At 49.8% G+C, this 20,167-nt stretch overlaps 1 long non-coding RNA gene across 1 annotated transcript; it reads left to right on the top strand.

Annotated features, from left to right (window-relative positions):
• The first annotated feature begins 3,541 nt into the window (after positions 1 to 3,541).
• On the top strand, positions 3,542 to 6,618 carry LOC143695401 (uncharacterized). Its single transcript, XR_013184541.1, has 2 exons — positions 3,542 to 4,392; positions 4,817 to 6,618. It is a non-coding gene; the product is annotated as an uncharacterized LOC143695401 (long non-coding RNA).
• Positions 6,619 to 20,167: the final 13,549 nt, after the last annotated feature.

Genomic DNA, 20,167 nt, shown 5'->3' with positions numbered 1-20,167 from the left:
AAATTTAAAGCCCTGCAGCAGCTAAGAAGACCAAAAGGAGACAGAGAGAGAAAGGAGGGAGAGGAGACTTGATAGAAAAATCTGATTCCCAAACCTCTTGTAAGTGTAATTACTTTCTAAGAAAATGAATTGCTTTCTAAGAAAGATAAAAAAAATTGTAGAAGAATGCCTGAAATTATATCAGGGACCAAACTCTGCTGATGCCTTTCCTACACAGAGAGATTTCTGGGGCAGGAACCAGAGGCCTAGAACCCGCGAAACCTTTGTCTGAGACCTGAAAGAGATCTGGGCTTCATTTTAAAGAGATTTTGCTTTCTCCTGGGGGCTGTGGGTCAGCTCCGAGGCGATGCTCGGGCTGGCGACGGGGCAGCGGCCGCTCGGCGCTGCTGCGGTGCCTGGGCCGCGTCCCGCTGGCTGCAGACAGACAAAGGCCGGTTATTATTGACTTATTCAGCAGAAACGAGGAGGGGGATGAGATTTTGGGGTGTTTTTTAGCGCTCTGCAATGTGTGTGTGTGTGTGAGAGAGCACGTGTGTGGTGGCTGTGTGTGTGCGTGCGTGTCACGTTGGCCAGGACGGGGCTGAGCGCACGTTTTCCGCCGTTTGTTGTGCCGCAGTTGATTTGGGGTTCAATCTTGTATATTTTTCTAATGTGGTCATCTATGCATGGTGGAGCAGGGGCTTGGAAATGGAAGGAAAGTGGAGGCATGTTGCTTGTCTCTGGGATTTCTTTGTTCAGGGAACAGTAGGTGGTAGGTTTAAAAAGGCAGAGAGCGACAGAGGAGGAGAAGAAGAAAGAAACGAAAAAGGAAAAAAAAAATGGCCCTTTACGAATCATCTGACTATTTTCTTCTGGGATGGAGAAATGCTGCATTAGAGATTAAGGAAGGGCTGTGCTTAAGACAAAATGTCTCACTGGAAGTGTTGGTAAAATAGCAGCCAAACCCAGCCTGCCTTTACAGCCTGGGATCAGGAAAAGGCTGCAGGGCCGCACGAGCAGGGGATGAGCTGGTGAGGGCATTTAATGGCAAACTTTGGAGGGGCTGAGCTATGGTGGGTTTGTTTTAAAGGAGAAATAAACCCTGCTGCCAGCCTGCCGAGCAGCAGCGCTCCCCCCCCACCATATGACACCGCTCAGTCACTACCACGGGGCTCCGCATTGACAGGAGGCTCAAAATACCCTAGCCCTGCTTCACCGGGGGAGGCGAGAGCAAAATCAACCCCTCGGGTTTTTGGGGAGGATTCACGGGGGGACAGGGGCGGGTGGGGGAGCGAGCGCTCGGGGACAGACAGACCGACAGAGCCGGCTCCCCGCAGGGCCCTCCGGCCGGGCGCGGACCTGTCGGGAAGGGCACGGAGCGAAACACCGCCTCATTTTCGGCGAGGAACAACCCGGGGGTGTCCCGTGTGTCCCCCCAGGGCCGACCCGGGCGCCCCCGCGCCGCTGCTGCGGCTCCGCGCCTTCAACACCATGGACAGCGAAGCGGGGCCGGGCCGGGCCGGGCCGGGGGAGGACGGGGACCGGCGGGCTGGCACCGGGGGCACAGGGCAGGGCACCGGTGACAGACGGACCGGGGGGCTCGGGGAGGCTGGGCCAGGGGCGGATGGGAGGCCAGGGGCCGGGGCTGGGCAGGGGGGAGGCTGCCCAGCCGCCCCCGCATCCCGAGCATCCCGAGAGCCCCTCGGCATCCCCCGTCCTCGGCTCGGAGCAGCCCTCTCGGGACTGGGTGTGGATAGCGGGTCCGAGCCTCCCCCGGGGATAGGCCCCGCGCAAACGGTAAACCTGAGCGTTTTCCTCCCTGTTAATTTGTTTAGGTTGTTTTCTTTTAAATCGATAAAAGATTGAGAGCCTCGGTCTGGTGGAGTAAATAGGTCAATATGGAACAGGCTCTAAATAAGCAGATTTTTTTTTTTTTTAAAGTTTCAGAAGATGAAAAGAGAAGGTAAAATTCCCTTTGCTGTGTAATGTCAAACGCTGATTGTCCCTGGTTTGTGCTTGTCATGAACCGCAGCATTATAAAAGAGAAAGAGGAAAAGGCACACAAACAGGGACAGGGGCTCTCAATGCTGTTGCTGCCTTGTAAATATGGCTCTTGAGTTTGGGAGGTGATATTTCACCTCCCTGCAGAGTATTTCAGTAGGCAGCGGGGCCCACCAGTTTTTTACGAGCTGCTATTTGGAGGCGGCTTCCCCTTCGGAGCCTGGCCTGGCATGGCACGGCCATCAGGCCATCAGTGAGGGACATGATGGCCTCAAAACAATTGTTTAGCTCCAGTGGGGAAGGGAATAAATAGAGCCCTCTTCCAGCGGTCGTTGCCCAGCTGTCCTGGAAATGCTCATAGAGCTGCGGCAGGGAGAGACTTCCAGCACTGGAGCAAGAGACCTTCCATCAAAACAATTGTTTCCTGCCTTCCCCCGCCTTACACCCTTCCTACCATGAAGGAAAATACCACAGTGTATAGAAACACACCCAGGCAAATAAATCCTCACCTGAAAGCTCTGCCAGCGAACACGCACAGCACTGCTGGCCATAAAAGTTACTCTAGGAAGAGAATAAGGGCGTGTAGAGAGCCACAGACCTGCACATCCTGTCACAAAAATGAGTGTGAGTGTGCTTGTATGCAGTTTTTTGGGGGATGTGTGTGTTTGGAGTGGGAGGGATGGATAACTAGCACTGGAGAAGCAGGGTGCTTACCAAAAAAATTAAACACATGCAAAGCTTCTGAGCAAGACCTCTACTAACTGGACATAGTCTGCTTGTTATTAAACATGATTTCTTCTCCCAGAGATTAAATTTGGTGGCCTGAGATAAATAAATAAATCTCAGAGCCTATTCCCATTGTAGCAGCCGCCCTGTGATGAGGTCTGTAAGTTTAACCAACAAGAGCTGCAGCAAACCCATCTCTGCTTCCCAGCTCTCAAAATGGATGTGGTGGAAGGATATAGTGAGGCACCAGCTAAACTACAAGTGCAGGATGCCTGAGAGGGACGGGGAGAGACGCCTGGATGCCACGGCATAGGTTAGAGCAGGTTGAGGGCAGCAAATCTGTACGTGCTTTCGGTGTTTTCCAGGGTGGAAGTTTTAGCTTAAAGGGAAAAAAAAAAATTACTCTCTCTGTTTGTCACTTGGAAGTCAAACCCATTTCCTTCCAGGTCCTCACTCCTGTGAATCTGAGCTCATGCAGCGTTAAGAAAAATCTAGCATTAAACCCCAAAATATAAAATTCGTATTGTATATTTAAAGGGAGCCTCTTACTTTATATAACTCAGGACACATTGTCTCTTCTCGGAGAGAACGGGGGTGAAATCCTACACATTACTTAAAAAAAAAAAAAAAAAAAAAAAAAAAGAAAGAAAGAAAACACGTTTTAAAATTACATCCATGTCAGCTCTAAAGAAAATTATCGCTGATGTCTTTTTGAGCTTGGAAATATAACTGTAGGATTCAGCTTTCCCCTCCCCCTCTGCCCCTCCACCCCCTCCCTTCCCAACAAAAAAAAAAAAAAAGGAAAAAAAAAAAAGGAAAAAAAAAAAAAAGAAAAAGCAACAGAATATATAAAGCTCCTCTGATTAACAGTTTAGGTGCAGAACCCTATTTATAGGGTACACGTTCTCCTGTGCCGCCTTGATCCTCCAGCCCGGAGCGGTGCATTATTGATGCAGCTGCAAGTGCTCAAAGCTTAAACAATATTTTTTTCCGAAAGCCCCAGCAGCCCGCCCGGGAGGAAGGTGGGGACGGGCTGGCGATGGAGTCCTGAATGTTACTCCTCCAGTTTCAAGGACATCTTGCTGATGAGGATTTGGTTAATGGAGGAGAACTTATGTCCTAGCGGTGACGTCATTGGGTCCCAATGTAATCCTCTTGTGCTGAACCCAATCAGCAGATGTGCTGAGAGCCGGGATGCGGAGAAGAAGCTCTAATCCCTTAGACTGGATGAGATCAGCTGAAACAGCCAGGACTAGACCCCAAACCCCTCTGCTAGGAAGATCAAGAGAAAAGGGATAAATTGAGAGAGACGCCTCATAACCCCTTTAAAGAGCTTCGGAGAAGAGAAGAGAAAGATGGGTGGTGCACCAAGTTCATCTTGCTTTTAAAGCCTAGCGGGAGCCTGGTTTTCACTCTGATGAGGTCCTTCTGCATTGTTCCAGGGCAGGAGGAGAAAAGAGGAAAATAAAAAAAAAAAGAGAGAGAGAGAGAAAAGGGGGGAAAAAAAAAGAGAGAGAAAAGAAAAGTCTGAAATTCAAAGATAATGAGAGACTAGGCGCCTTTCTTATTCATCTCCAGCTTGCCTACACAAAAACAAGCGTCCTGAGCCACGGGAGGGCGTTTGCACTGGATCTGAGCGAGGAGCGGAGTTTGTGCCGCCGGAGCCGCCGGGCGCCGCGTCCACGAGTGGGTAAATCCGCTACGAGCGGGGCTCCGGCTGTGAGCGCGGGGTGCGGGCGACAGTGGCGGGGAGCGACCGGCTTTATCGCTGACTTGGAACAGCATCAGGAATTTTTTCCTCCCCTTGTGCAAGCGACCTTAATGGGCTTGTGATTTTTTTTTTTTTTGTTCTTTCTTTCATTTTTTTTCTTTTTTTTTTCCTTTTTTTTTTTTTTTTGCTTTTGGACAAAAAAGAGGGGAGCAAGGGGAGGGGGTGAGAATTTTTCAGACGCGATATCTAGAAAGAGAAATCGTCCTAAATTCATAAGGCGACTCTTAAGTCTGACGGCGATCAACGAAACCGTTTAATTGCTTTACCCCTTTTCAATCCCCCTCAATTTTTAATTTTTTCTTTCCTTTTTGCATTGGTATTCATTTTTTTTAAATGAAGCGATTATTATGCCAAAACGCGGCGGAGCGGAGAGATGGGAAACGCATGTTTAACCTCCGCCGGTTTCCCTTCAAGAGGAGAGAAATCGGCTCCCTTGCCTGGCCAGCAAAGACAAACACCCGAGCGGGATTTTCATTTCGCTCTGGGGAGGGAGCGGGGGTCCCCCGCATCCCCCGCATCCCCCGCATTCCCCGCCGGCTGCTCGGACGGCGGCGGCCCGGCGTGGAGGGAGAGCGGCTCCCGCAGCCCCGGGACCGGGAGGGCTGTGCAGCATCTCCGGGCGCTTTGCCGCCGCTCCTGCCTCCGTGCCGGGACGCGCCGCACGGCACCGGCAGCCGGAGCCTTGTTGCGAGCTGTCCTCGGCGCTACCGGCTCCGTTGTTGTTATTATTATTATTATTATTATTACCATTATTATTGCCATTACTATTATATTATTATCACTACCAGCCACATTTTTCTCGCTGGTAGGGCCGGAGCTCGGCATGTGTCCGTCTGTCCGCCCCTCCGCCCCCGGGGCTGCTCCGCGCCCGGCGCTCCGCATCAGCCCGGGTGCGCCGCAGCGGTGCGGCTGCCAGGAGGTCCGGGGCACGCTGCCGACTCCGGCAGGGCGAGGAGCGGGGGGAAAAAGGACGGCAGCGGCTCCCGGCCGCAAGGCAGCCCCTCCTCGCCGCCCTCCTCCGCTCCCCGCCGCCCCCGGCCCCGCCGCGCCCCCGCGGCCGCCCCGGCGGAGGGGGGCCCCGGGCGGCGGGGAGGGCGGCCGGCGGTCCCGGCGGGGTGAACCCTGCACTGACAGCCTCTCTCTCTCTCTTTCTCTCCCCCCCGCTCTCTCCCGCAAGCCCCGCTCGCCGCCTGCCCTGCTCCGAGCGGGGACAGCCCGAGCCCCTCTCTGCGTGTTCACAGCGGACCTTGATTTAATGTCCATACAATTAAGGCACGCGGTGAATGCCAAGAGAGGAGCCTCACAGCTTCATTTTCATGGAAATTGGGGACATAAACCCTCTAATTACACTTAACAACAGCCACGGAGCGATCTATGGAGCATCCTCGGCCTTTTGACAAATAGGAGTAACAATGCGCCAGCGCCCGGCGGGGCAGCTGTCTCCTCGCATTAACGGGGGCACGGGGGGAGGCGGGGGGAGGCCCCGCTCCGGCCCCGCCGGGGCTTGCGGGGGCTCCCGGCGTACAAAGGGCAGGAGGAGCGGCAGGACAATGCGGGCAGAGCTGGGGGGGCCGCGGGCAGGGAGCGCTCCGAGGAGCGGGGCGTGGGCGGGGGGTGACGAGCGGCCCCTCGTTGCAGAGAGAGGGACCCCCCTCCCCTGCAAAGGGACACCCCCCCCTCTTCTCAGCCTCCACAATGCCGTTCAGAAGGTCCCTGAAAAAACACCCCTCTGGAGGATTTTAGGAAGGGGGGCGCTTTTTGCTTCATTTTTTCAGTAGCTCTTTTTTTGGTTTTATTTTTGCCGTTGCCCCTGCAATGCTCCTCAGTGGCACGGGGGCTCGGCCATGTGGCTCCTGCTGCTCTGCAAAGCCACAAAACAGGTCCAGGGTCCTGTCCTGCCTCTCTGAGCCCCTCTGCAACTCAATTATTCTCAGAACTAAATGATGAGCCTGCTTTTTTCCAAAAGCAGGGCTGGCAAGGTGAGGGGCTGCAGCACTGCAGCCTCCCCAGTGCCACCTCGGCCCTGTCACCGCAGCCTGCAAGGTGGCACACGTCCCCTTTCGCAGTCTCCAGCGAGACTGCAGCAGCCCACAGCGCTTCTCAGGTTAGGCTTTAGACCTCAATAAATCTCTGTTGTAAGACTCGTGTATTCAACTTCCTAAAGACGTAGCCAGCCCTAAGTTTGAGCTCCCTGAGGACTGTGCTTGGGCAAGGGAGGATTTGATTATTTGGCAGCAAAAAGCCACAGAGCCGGATGGAGCCGCATACTCCCAACTCTCTGTGCCCCCTCCCTGCTCCATCTCTGCTCCACTTTTGTCAGCATTGTGTCTGTCCAAGGAACTGAGGCTGTGGATGGCTCCATCCTCCATCCCTGCAGTGCCTGTGTGGGACACACGACCTTGTCTGCAGTGGAAATGTCAGTGGCAGAGCACCCGCCTTGCCTAGGAAGGGGGGGAAAGGAAAACCTTCCCCTGCTTTGTGGGATTACTTGACTTCAAGCTGGCCTGTGAAATGCAGGGACTTTCAGGTAGGTCTCCTGGGGGCAGCAGGGTGAGGGGAGAAGCAGAGGACACGGGAGTGGAGGGCAGGAGTGTGGTGTTGAGGCTGTGCTGCTGCAGGGGCATTGCACAACCCAGCAGTTGTGGACGGGTCATGGCTTCAAACCTGTCAGGAGACAGGAGTGAGGAAGCACCCAGTGCCCACAGGGCTCCATCGAGCTCTGCAGCCGCCCATCCCTCTCCTGGACCTGATCCTGAGCGCTGCTCCAGCGAGGCCGGGTACCCTGTACCTGCAGCAGCTCGTGGAGCAAGAGGCTGTGAGGTGCAGGATGGCCCAGCTTCATCAGGAGGGCTCTAGGGACACAGAGATCCTTAAAAGAAGCTGGATTGCTCCCCTCCCTCTTTCCCAAAAGATCAGCACAGGTACTGAGGTGTTGGAGACCTGCTTGCTCTCACATCCATCATGTGCTGCAATGTCACAGGACACATTTTGACCTCATTTGCCCCCAGCATAAGCTGGGCTATGCAGTGAATGGATTCACTGATGTGGGATGGAAATACCCCACAATCTCTTCCATGCAGCCCTGTGGGGGCAGAGCTCCAGCCACAGGGCAGTTCTGCTCTTGAACAAGTTCTTGGCTTTTTGCAAAGCTGGTAGGGAAGGAAAAGAACCCAAGTGCAGGGAGACAGATCCTGATAAAGCTAAAGCTGACATTGAGAGAAGGGAGTGAGGCACTCCAAGGTAATCTGCAGTGCAGCAGGAAAGCTGCTGGCTTCCTCCAGGGGCCACCAAGAGGCCAAGGACAGCTCTGAAGGAATGCAGGTAACTGGTGGGAGCTGTGCAGGGCCCAATGGAGCAGACTGGGCCTGGTCCCTGGATTGACATTGAAAATCAAGATTGGCTGTGCCAAAATGGTGCAAGCCAGATGCTTGTCCCAGACCAGATCTCTCTCCAGGTTTGCTGGGGAGGGTTTTGCAGAGACTCCTCAGCAAACAGGACTGCCTCAATTCCCAAATGTTCTCCCTCAGGCTTGCTGTGTGCACCCTTCTTAGACAAGAGGGGATTTATTAAATTTGGTCACTTAGGTGTAACCCCCTTCCCTCACACAAAGCCCCCTCCTGTGCTACCACACCTACTGCTCCAGAGTGCCTGGCAGGTGCCATCCCCATCCCTGATCTGTGCAGAGCCAGAGGCTGCAGCACGGCTTGGGGAGGGGCACACACACCCCACCATGGCACCAGGAGCCCTGCCCGTGTCACCGTCACCGCTGTGACACCAGGGAGGCAGCAGGAGCCACACTGGCTGCAGATGGGGAGGGCTGGCAGCCCAGCCAGCTGTGCTTTCGTGTTGCACTCCCTGCTCCTACACTGACCCCTGTCTGGGTAAGTCAAGGCTCAGGCACCGGGGAGCAGAGGGCTCCTGCACAGCTCCGTGTGCCATGAGCTGCTCTCCCTTCTCCATCATCTCGCAGTGGATTCACAGGTCCCTCGAGGATATGGTCCCACTTCAGTGCCAGCTCCTCAGCCGTGCTTGGTGGTGATCCTGCAGTGATTCCTGCTTGGCTCAGAGCCTCAGCTCTGCTGTGGTTCAGCTGGAGGCACCTCCTCCAGGAAGTCACACATCCCACAGGGCTGAAAAGAGCCCCCAGAGCAGCACCATTAGTCACACAGCAAGGACAGCACTGCCACCAAGTCACCTTCAGCTACAGGCACCACCTCCTTGACATTCAGAAGGAGGATTTAGCCAAGATCAGATATACTCCTGTGCCAGTCACAGCTTTAGTCCAGTTTCCTGATGGGAAAGCCTTGGGGAAAAGATGAGCTGCAACAAAGGCTCTGGATCAGGCCACTCTATGATAGAGTCACCGCGGAGGAGAAATCATCATTTTATTTCCCCTGTACAGTTCCCCACACTCAGGAGTGACACAGTTTCCTCCCCACAGGGAAAAGCATGGCTGGAGCCAAGTTGGGGTGAGAAGGAAGTGTTACCTTCCACCCTGTAAGCACCTCCTGGTTGTAGATGTACACAAAGCACCAGTCCCCACATCCACATGACAACTGCTCAGGGAATGGCTTTGCACATGACAGGAGCATCCTGTCCAAGTCCTGACATCAGCCACTAAGGATAGGTTAAAAAATAGGTCTCTTTTCTCCCAAATCACCACAGGGCAGATGGAGCTGCCTTGTCAGCCCACTGTGTGTGCCAGGGAGGCCTTGGATTTGAGCTGCATTAAGAAATACAGGCACCACTTGCAAACAGGATAAGGAGAAACCAGCTTGGGCAGAGGCCTGACTTTTGATGACATGAGGGTAAACCTAAGAAAGAAAGAGGGCAAGAGTGAAGTGCATAAAAAGCTGTTGCAAGGAGAGGGAACCAGACAATTTCCATGGCTGTGTAGGTAGGAACAGGTCCAACCTGCAGCAAGAATGAATCAGGTAACAGGAAAATTCCTTCTGGTGGAAAGGATAGAGAAGCAATGGAACAGCCTGAGAAGAAGGAGAAATTCCTGCCCAGGGAAGATACTGGGGAAGCACCCAGCAGGAGTCCCAAGGCAGCAGTGGTCCCTTCAGCCTTAAAGTGCCACAAGCAGAAGGTGACATCACACATCTGTTTCTCCTGAAAATATGGCAGAGGCCCTAAACATCTGTCTATTCCTAAACCCAGAGGGTTCATCTGTGTCTCCACAGAGACCAGAAAGGTGTCACTGCTCAAGTGACAATAAAAGAGTGCAGTGCCTTGTTGTAGTCATACAAAAACAATGTTGAGGCATCACAACATTGTGGTCAAATTCAAGCATAGTTTGTTCCTAAAATTATAGGAATGGGATGTATCTTCATCAGTCCCATGGAAATAATCCTATTTGGGATTACTTCCTCACATGGTTTGTCCCAAGCCAGCTCAAAACCAATTGAGAGCATTACCAAGGTATAATACCCTCAGGTGACATCCCAGAGGGATGGACGTTATTCTGTCACCTCCTAATAGCTCCTTTGACTGCATTGACTGCACACCTTCCTGCATTTGTGCAGGTGCATTCGCAGAAACACAGGAAAACATTGATAATCTGATGTGTGTAGGATTAGATACTATATAATAGGATTAGATAATATATCTATTATACAGGCACATCTGAAAATAGATATTTATTTTATATATATATATATATATTCATATACATAATATATATATTATGCAGCTGTCTCTCTGTCCAGAGGACTTACAAGGGATTCAAAGCACTTACCCAAGGACCCTGAACCATGCCCTACCCTCAAGGGAAGGGAGAGGTGATTTCTTTAGGCTGTCAGGACAATTCACCTCACCTGCAGCACGGCTTTCACAGCCTGGGCTGCCCGAGTTTTGCCACCAGAAAGTGAGGGATCCTCAGCACGGCACCCTCCCTCCCTGCAGAGCTTTTCTGTATTTTACAGCTCTCCTGTGTTGTTCCTGGAGCTTCTCTGGGCGGGGGAGAGCGCAGGGATCGCTTTCCCGTCCCTCTCTGCCGCCCAGCCCGAGCGGGCAGCGCCTCTTTAAACTTTTATCACCTGTAGCACAAAGGGACAGCAGAGACAGAGGCAGAACAGAGAGGACAAAGGCGGGACAAAGCCCCCGTGCCTCCTGCAAAGGGCCAGGTGGCCGCGGGATGGCACCACTGTCGCTGCTCCTCGGGGACACCGCGCCCGGAGCGCTCCCGGGTGGCGTTTGTGTCACCGAGCCGCCGATGAATGATTCAGTGTCCTGCACCTGCACACACCCTGAGCTGCGAGTTCGGTTTCAAGACCGTGGCTTGAATTAAATTCCATTCCATTAAATTCCATCCTGAATGGAGGCGGCGGCTCTGCCTCCTCCCGCCAGCCCAGCCCCGCTCCCTGCGGGGCCAGAGCCGGCCCCCTGCCCTGGCATTTACGGAAACAGCCAAAAGGGAGCTGCTGCTGCATTAAAGGGATCTTCTCCTGCATTCCTCCACCGCCAACATCATAGCCCATCGTCCCCGTCTGCCTCTGACCCGCTCCGTGCCTGGAAGCCCAGCCCGGCTCCCACCCCTGCTGTCCCCGAGGAGCAGGGGATGCTGTCCCCGCTGCCGGGGCAGGAGGGGACAGGGAGGGACAGAGGCCCCGAGCTGGGGCTGGGAGCCATGGCTGCTGCTGGGCACACGGTGGCACTCGCTCTCCATCCCAGCACAGGCTGCGGGGAGCGGCGGCCGGTGCGGGAGGATGCGAAGCGGGCATTGAGCTGCTCTGTCAGATGATGCGCGCTCGGCTCCTTCCCTGCCTCCCCCGGCCCCTCTCTGGACCTTCCAGACACGGCCGATGCTCTCTTGTCCCAGTCGTTCCTCTCACACGCAGCAGTTCTGGATGCCAGGGCTGCCACTGACACGGGATGCTGGCCAAGACCTGGTGCCTGAAGTGACGAGGCAGGGAGTGTGCAAGGAGCAAAGCCTTTCCTGCTGGTCTGCAAATAAACCAGACCCCATTAAAAAAACCCTTTCTGCCCACAAGGATGGGAGAAGGTTACAATCTTCACCTAAAAACTAGTTCCTCCTCCATTCCCTCATTTCCACAGGCCTCCCATCCTCCTTCTCCTTCCCCAGGGGCAGCACAAGCCTCCTCTTCCCCAGCCTTGCCCCTCACAAGTTGACGCAGCCTCCAGGGAGAATGGGTGTGCTGCTCCTCAGCACTTCACTGCACAGTGGCAGCACCCAGCCTTCCCCCACCTCATTCCATACAGCCTTGTATGCCCTCCCATATGGAAATGCCAGCTGATTCAGAGAGCTCCATGTTTTGTGCAAAGCAGTGATCAAAGGCTTGCTTGCAGCTGCTGAGCCTGATTTGAGCTATTGCACAACACAAGGAGCTGCCTCCGAGCCCACCTTATCCCCAACAGCATCTCCAAAGCAGGAGTGGTATTTAAATGAGCCCCACAGAAATCACCTAATATGATGTGTCAAATCTCTTGCATTCACATGGGAAAAAAAAAAAAAAAAGAGAGAAGCAAAGGCAAGGAGGAGGTGGTATGTGCACATGAGAGAATTTGTCATGAGCTTGTATGTCAGCTCACAGAGAGAGGACTTTTATCCCATGCTTGGAAATGGGCAATTTCCATTTTTGAGGGGTTACTTGGAGGGTGGCACCCTCATAAAAGACATCCCACGGAGTCCTGCAGCAGGAGAGGTTGTGCAGTGCTCATGCCAAAGCACAGGGATGCCAGACCCAGGGGCAGGGAGCAAAAGGCACAAGGAGCTGACGCCCAAGGGTCTGCAAATAAATCAAAGCAGGGAGAAGGGAGGTGGAACTGGGATGGAGCAAAGCAGCATTGCAAGCTGGCCAGTGACAGCAGCAGGACATGGGGGCTGTTTTCCTGGGCTGCCTGGCAGTTTTCTGCTCTAAACCCTGCTGGCAGCACAAACCCTTCCCAGCCAAGGCTCCCCCTTTTCCCAGTGCAAGTGGCAGAGTCAGACATTTATGCTGTCAAATCCTGGTGCAAAGCCTTGCCACTGGAAACCTGTCATTCCACAGCCACACTCAGGTATAGGCCCCAGAGACAGAAGAGCTTTTGGCACCGTTACAGGAAAAGATCTGCAGGTGCTGTAGGAAGTTACATCCCAATTAACTTCACGTCAAGGTGGGGTAAGCATTACAAAGCATTTAAAAGATCAAATGCAAAAGCACAGCTTGAGTAATAGGGACTAAGGTGATTTCAGCAAGGAACAGTTGTGGTTAATCAGGTGGAGCTCTTTGAGGCTGGAACTGCTGCAGCAGCCAAAGGGGAGGGAACAGCACAGCACAATTAGGTTTGCTGCATGCAGTGGACAGGGCTTTGCAAAAGAAGCTAATGACTGAGATGTGGAGTCCCAGAATAAGTGGATGTGCTGTGGCTTAATGCTCTGGAAATTGCCCAGAAACAAAGATGCAAGCAGGAAGGCATTAATGGAAGCCTTCTGTGTCAGAAGGAAATGATTCCAGGGATGCAGCAGTGCAGGCAGCTTGTCTGGAGCAGAACAAAAGGCAGCGAGGGAGGACAGAGCTTCCTAGGGCCCTCTGGCTGCATTTCAGTCCTGAACATCATATTCTGTGACCCCTCATAATCCAAATAAAAAATAAAAAAAATACCCCCCCCTTTTTTTTTTTTTTAACAGACCTGCTGGGAATTTGTTTGTTTATATTTTTCCATCCTTTTTTCTGCTCTAATAGTGTTTGATTTTTTGGATTTGCTTAGGGTTTGGGTTTTTTTGGTTTTTTTTGTTTGTTTGGAATTTTTTTTTTTGCCTTTTTTTTTGACAAGATCAGGAACTACTTTCAGAACAAACTGTGCCAGTAGCACCCACAGGCCCCATCAAAGTGGGGATGGAACAGTTGCATGGCTGTGATCACATCCTATACTTGGAAGGCCAAGCATGAGCTATGCCAGATGGTGCCAACTGGGAGTTACATTCTCCATATCCTTCCCTGCATTCTGCAGATCTGCAGAGAAATGGGAATGGCAGGTGAGGAACAGAAAAGCCTCATTTTGTACCCTTTAGTTTTGCTAAGAGCCTTGCAATGCAATAATCTGACACATGTGAAAACAAACTCCAAGCAAAAGGCACCTAAGAACCATCTCAATTCCCAGGATTCAGCAACCTAGAGCAGGGACTTGAGAGAATACTACAACATGACTAAGACTGGAGCTGAGTTTTTAGCTCTAGTCCTTAATTCCCTGCTTGGTTGTAATTCTCACAAGCCAGGCTGACTCTCAGCTTGAACTATGTCCCTGCAGAGACCCCAGTCTGAGAGATTCCCACCTTGTGGGAGCCACATCTGGAAGTCAGAACTGAGAATGGCATGAGCTCAGGAAAAGAAAACAAAGGGTAAAATATTCTTGGCTCCTGAAACACTCAGCCCACAGGGAACAGAAGCCCAGCCTGCCCTGAGAGCAGCAGAGCACACTCATATTAAGGAATCTGTTTGCCAGAGGAGGATGCAAAGCATTCTGAGGGGTCAGCACACTCATACAATTTACCAAAAACCAGTTTATTTCCACTTCTCCACTCCACAGAACTCTGGGAACAATTTACCAACTACATCACATCACCTCAGAGTGGTGCACACATACCCATACATTCAAACTAATTCAAAGGCATCCTAAATATGCAGTTGGAGCTATGGAAAGAGCCAGTGCCCTGCCCAGCTCTCTTAGGCTCATCTGACTGAGCTCTGCTGATGGCCTCTGAAATGGCAATGCTGTGAACTACAGCAGCAGCACCAAATTAGCACCATGGAGATGATCAGGATCTCTGCAGTTGGCTTCTTGGCATGAATTTGCTATTACATTTCCTCCAGCTTTGCTAATTCTGATCCTTTACCGTCCACTAGCTGTGCTAACTGTGCAGCCTGGGGTGAAGATCCAATCACTGAAATAAGGTATTTTGGGTTTTATAGTCAGAGTTCAATTAAAAAACAAAGTGTGGGCAGGATTGTAATGGGGAAGGGAGCAGCTCTCTGTGACAGAGAGCCTGTGCTGTAAGCCAGTGCTGCTTAGAGAAAAGGTAACACTGAATACAACCCTTATCCTCTGAGCACTTCTACACTGTAAAAGAATTGTAGAGCCCCCCAAACACTTTGCTTTTTTATTTATTGGCAAGTTCTTGCAGAAAGGAGAACCCACCCTTGCAGAATCCCTTTGTTGGGCTGGAACCACCTAATGTGGGATGTGGGCAACTGGGCAGGCATCACACCAGACCAACTGTCTGGCAAAAGCTGTGAAAAAGGGGTTGCTTTCCCTGGTTTGCATCTCTGATGCACACTGAGCCTTCCAGACCTCCTCCCTCCTCTGCTATTTCATTTCATTGTTAATCATCCCACTTTGCTCTTTGTTAGCATCATTAATACCTTTAATGCATTCTTATAAAAAGCACAATGAGATTGCCAGCTAGTGGAAATCAGCAGCATCTGGGGCTGTGCCAATTCCCTTCAGCTCAGACACACAGTGATAGTTACCACCTTCCCATTTGTGTGAAGAAAAAGCCATCACTATTTGTCCATGCACTTCTCCTCTTGGAAGCAAATGTATGTGTGTGTGTACATAAATGTAATATACACACTGGTACACATAAAGCAGAAAAACCCCAGTGTTTTTTCCAGAGTGTGATCTATTTGAGAAACTAATGGCTTATTACATGTTCTTATTCTACTGAGGATGAGAAGTGCCTTGGAGAATGAAGTCTGAGAAAGCTGCAAAAGTAACAGCATTGGAAAGGATGACATTAGATCACAAAGAAAATCCATTTTAACTGTCCAGGACTCTGGGCCTGTGCTTGTACAACATTTCCTGTGGGCAGAGGTGTCAGAGTGGTACCACCTATAAACCTCCTTTTCTCTGTGCTGTCACAGCTCCTGTAACCAATCTTTCAAACAGGCTGAATGCTTGCTGCAGTCACCAGGCTAGAGATGCTCTGTGCCTCTGGACAAACCTCACCAGGCTGACTAATGGCACAGCTGGGATCCTGGGAATAATTCAAACACCACCTTTGCTGCTCCATGAGCCACAACTGAGGGATGCTGCAGCAGCCACAGGCATCTCAGGAAAGCCCATGTGGGCTCCCCACTGCAGGTGTGCTGGGGAAGCTGATGGCAGCACATACCGTGCACCACTTGTTTTCCCTCCCCTCCTCCTGCCTTTCCATTTATCTCTAACACAACCACACCTTCACACTTTAAAAAACAAGTAAGAACAAAAACCACAGGGTTGCTTTCACATTTCCACCTTTGCCCTTCCCTTTCTCTTCCCTCCCTGCAGAACTGAGCAGGGCTCTCTCAAGCCCCTCTTGCAGCACAGGTTTTTGACTGCTGCTGACCTCCATGCTCAGAGTATTTCTGGGAGAAAACCTGCATCTGTTCCCTGACTGAAAGCACAGCTTCACAAATGCCTGGGATGTTTTTATTCACCCTCAGTGGGCCACTCACTTTGTGGAGCATCAGCCCATCAGGAGGAGGTGAGAGGGAAAGGGGCTGTGGGTTCCCTGCAGTCCCAAGGTCATGGTCCCCAGAGCAGATGACAACTGTGAATGTTTCTAAGGATGCCTGTGCCTCACAACCCACTCTCATTTCACCAGAAGGCTTTTGGAATTCAACAAGAGGAACCTCTGTGCAATTTGTGATCTGCAAGTTCACGTCCTTGCTTGTATTTATTATTTAAAATAAACTCTAATGGATAAATAATTTTTTAAATCTGTCTAAAGATCACCCCATCTGCTGGTCTTTTATTAATACCCTCCTTTTCATCTTCCACTATCTGTTCTTTGAAATAACTGAATTAGCAACTTGCAGTGTTTTCCCATCCTCAGCAAGGTCAGTAAGTTCAGGAAAAAATTGAAATTGTACCTGGCTCATAAAATTACTTCTCTTCCCCACCCACTATTTTACTCACTACAGGGAGATTACATTTCCCACGGGGGCTCATTAGTGTTGCTCTTTTCCCAGCATCAGGAAATCTTTTGGAGTTTTCTTTACTCCCAGTTGATAAAAATTGCCCTTTATTTCTTCTCCCAACTCATTGACCATGACTCCCTGCTTCTGAAGTGGCATTTTCAGAAAGACAAAGATTTTGGACCAAAAAAACCCCACCATGCTTCTAACCTTGATGCTGCTGCTGAGTGAATGAACGAGCTGTCAAGTTCTGCAACTCAAGCATTTGGCCAAGGCACACTGAAAGATTGTTCTTTAAGAGACTAACAGATTAAAACTAGGAATTCTTGTTCCTTGTCAGAGCAAACAAGGAATTGCTGCAGTTATAATGTTTTAGTTGCAATTTCTCTTTTACAGAAGTCAAATATATAAAACTAGAGGACACAAAGCAGCATCCTTTGCTTTCATTTCTGAAGTGCTGCACGCCAGTGATACAACATGCAGCTACACCTCTGTAATTGCTTCTTTTGTTCCAAATTCCTGGTGGCTGATCTGGCATTAGTGAAAAAAAGCACAGATCCCTGAACACTGTGAAATAAGCTACCTCAGTCAGGCAGGTACTGCATATAAAGAACAGAATTTGGTGTGATTGAATGTCTGACCATCCAACTGCTGCCAACAGTTCAATTTCAGTACACCACAACTGAGTATTTTGATTCAAAGGGAGATCTCAAAGTGACACAGTGTGAGGACTGAAAAGAATAAAATATGAGAAAAATCTCAACCATTTGCCAATGGCTTACGAAATAAAACCTGCTTTGATACCTCAGAATCTAATACTGTCCCAGAAACGGGTCCTTACCAGTAACTGCTCCTTCCTGACCCCCCAGAGCCTCCATGCTCAGCCCATTTGGCTCCTACCCCTGCTCTCTGCTCTACCTGTGGTAAAGTACAAAATAGCTCATTTAAGGATTAAACCTGCACTCTTTTAACAAATGGTTCAAAAATTCTCTGCAATGTCACAGTTTTGTTATCAGTCCTACCCTGGACACCCTTCCAGCCTTTGTCCCACCCAGTCCTGAGCAGCAGAGCTGGGAAGGATCTCAGCTTTTGTGTATCTCAGAGCACCTTTCAGAGGGGCTTAGGACAAGTTAAAGATTGGAACAGAGGTCTAGAAACTTTACAGATAGTTGCACTTAACAAATGTGAATTTTCATGCCAGGTAAGAAATGTCACCAATGTATTTATGGAATACAGGCCAAAACATCAAAGCACCTTGTCTTTTCACCAAAGTATTTTCAAGGGCTCTGGGTAATCAGCTTTTTTACAAGTGGCCAAAAACCTGTGCTGACACTTTTTGAAGTTACAAGCAGGAGCTTTTTGCAGACCTCTGAGAAGTTCTTCCCCCAACAAATCAGACTATTTGTGCTCACATAAATAGATACTGTCGATATTTTACAAATGTGCATGAAACAGATTTATATTAGAAAAGGATTTTCATACAAACCAATGGACTAAGAAAGCTGAACAGTCTCCATAAGTCCCCAGACCTTCCAAAATCCATTATTTCCTGAATGGGCTGATTATCCACAATAGAGGGTGAAGAAGAAGCCACTCTCCACAGTAAGTTCAACTCAAACTTGCTAAATCTGGGCCCACTGCAGGGAATGTGCAGTCTTGAATTGAAAAGTGCCTCTCCCTCCAGGTGTAGACAATGATCTCATTTGCTGCTTCTGAGCCTAATGACTCCCAGCTCCCCAAAGTTTTATCAGAACTGACTAAATACTATTTCAGCTAAGCGCCTTCAGCTGCAAGAACCTGAACATTCCATTTCTCTGCCCTCAAGTGCTTTCAGCTGAAATGTGTTGTCACAAGAGAGCAGCAGGAACAGTTCCTACTACATCAGTGGTTTTTAACTCAGGAGGGTTTGCAGAACACAACTTCCAGGGAGATGCTGAGCTATCCTAGAGGCTGAAATGTTATCAGTCATCAAATTCCTCGACTTACAATTTGCAGGCCCACAGAGCAAAGCACAGAAATCAAAGTAGATATAAATAATGAAAAAAGCTCCCTAATAATATCTGTAAAAATCAATGTATCCTTTACTGATAAAAATTATGTTCTTCCTATTCTCACATCCAGATGGTGAGGGAGAAAAAATATTTAAGGATGTTGCTTGCAACATGTATTACTGCCCAAGGCATTGCATTAATAATCTAAAAATACCTGGAGACTGTATATTTGGTAAAACAAGTATTTACACCTCTTTCCCACTGTCTTCATTACTGAAACCACAGCAAAACACCAGATCCTACTGATTTAGCAGCAGTTGGACATTAGAAATGCATTTGGTGAAGACTTTACTGTCTGTCTGTTGTCATGGTAACATCCCAGGTAAAAATAATTTCTTGAATAACTTATAAACAGACAGATGGCATAAAACCTCCCACACTCTCCAAATTGAAGGATATTCAGTAAAAGACAGTGATGATGCCAGTTCCATGAAGTCCTGCATGTTGAAGAAGGCACATCTCCAAGGTCCTGCTTGTGCTGGCAGAAACTCACCTCAGAATGTGAACAAAAGGGAGATCAGGGATGCTACAGGAAGCAAAACGAGGAGACACAAGTCAAGTCAGCACTCCTGTGTGCAGCATTTCCCAAGGGATTACAAAGGTGCCCTGAAATGATGGTCCTACATAAAACAAGGAAATTAATCCCATATTGTACCAGGGAACAAAAGCTGTTCCTGGAATTGCTAAAGCCCTGCCCTGCTCATGCTCTGACAGGGAAATGAGAAACATCCCACACTGCACGTGCAAAGCAGTTCTGCATCTGCAATAGGCATTTTGAGAGCTTTTTTTAATCAACATAAGCTTTTCTGAAGACAGGAAAGCTGTGAAAGTCATAATGTTCATACCCAAGACATCTCCCTTCACCCTCAAATTAGGTGAAAGCACCAAGAGATGTGAACTGGGAAGATGCACTATGGGAATGATGTCAGCTATGGAACAGTCCATCAGGCTGAACCAGGTTTCTTGTGAAATCCAAAATCTCCCTTTGCCAAGTCACACCCCAATTAAGTCATTTCAACATTCTGAGTCAACTCTCTTAGTTCTAAAAATAGGCTGAACAAGAGCTGTTCCTTCTCAAAGGAGCTGTGGACAGGGCAGGCTACAGCCAAGGCAGTGATCACAGCCCCAGCCCCAGCTACACTTGCTCTGTTCTTGGGCAGGATCACAAATTCCAATTAAAACCTGCACTTTCCCAAAAATAGAGAACAGCTTTCTCCTGAAATGAGCAGATGCTGAGCACTGTTGTCAGCAAGAGCCAGAGCTTCTTCCAAGGGAAACAGATTGTTCAACATAAAGAATTCAAAGTAGCTGAGAGACCAGGAAAAGGAGCATTACATCAAAACACACTTCCCTCCATCAGATGTTTGTGCTTAGTTTTGCATTTATCTCCTGTTTTAACTAAATTTCCCTTACTCCTCTCAGCCTCTTTTCTCAAGAGGTGCAGAAACCAGAAAAGGGCAGTAACATTACATCAATTAGTTTTCTTTTGATAGTTTTGCACTATCTCTGCCTACGAGGTTTTTTTCTGGCCACATTTATTGGAATTTCCATCCTCTGTAGCCAAATAAAATCCCTCAGTTTCAAAGAGGGAAAGCAAAACACTTACCCATGCTCTGTAGTGCACTGTGGTCAGGCTAATGCCTTGAAATAAATACTGCTCTCTTCACTGGGATCTCACTAATACCCTTTGAGCAACTTCATAAATACCTTTAACTTCATCAAAGAAATAGCAAGTATTT

Source organism: Agelaius phoeniceus, chromosome 17 (genome assembly GCF_051311805.1).
Source record: "Agelaius phoeniceus isolate bAgePho1 chromosome 17, bAgePho1.hap1, whole genome shotgun sequence".
Taxonomy (NCBI): Eukaryota; Metazoa; Chordata; class Aves; order Passeriformes; family Icteridae; genus Agelaius; species Agelaius phoeniceus.
The sequence above is the reverse complement of the archived record's forward strand: the minus strand, read 5'-3'. Positions and strand labels throughout refer to the sequence as shown.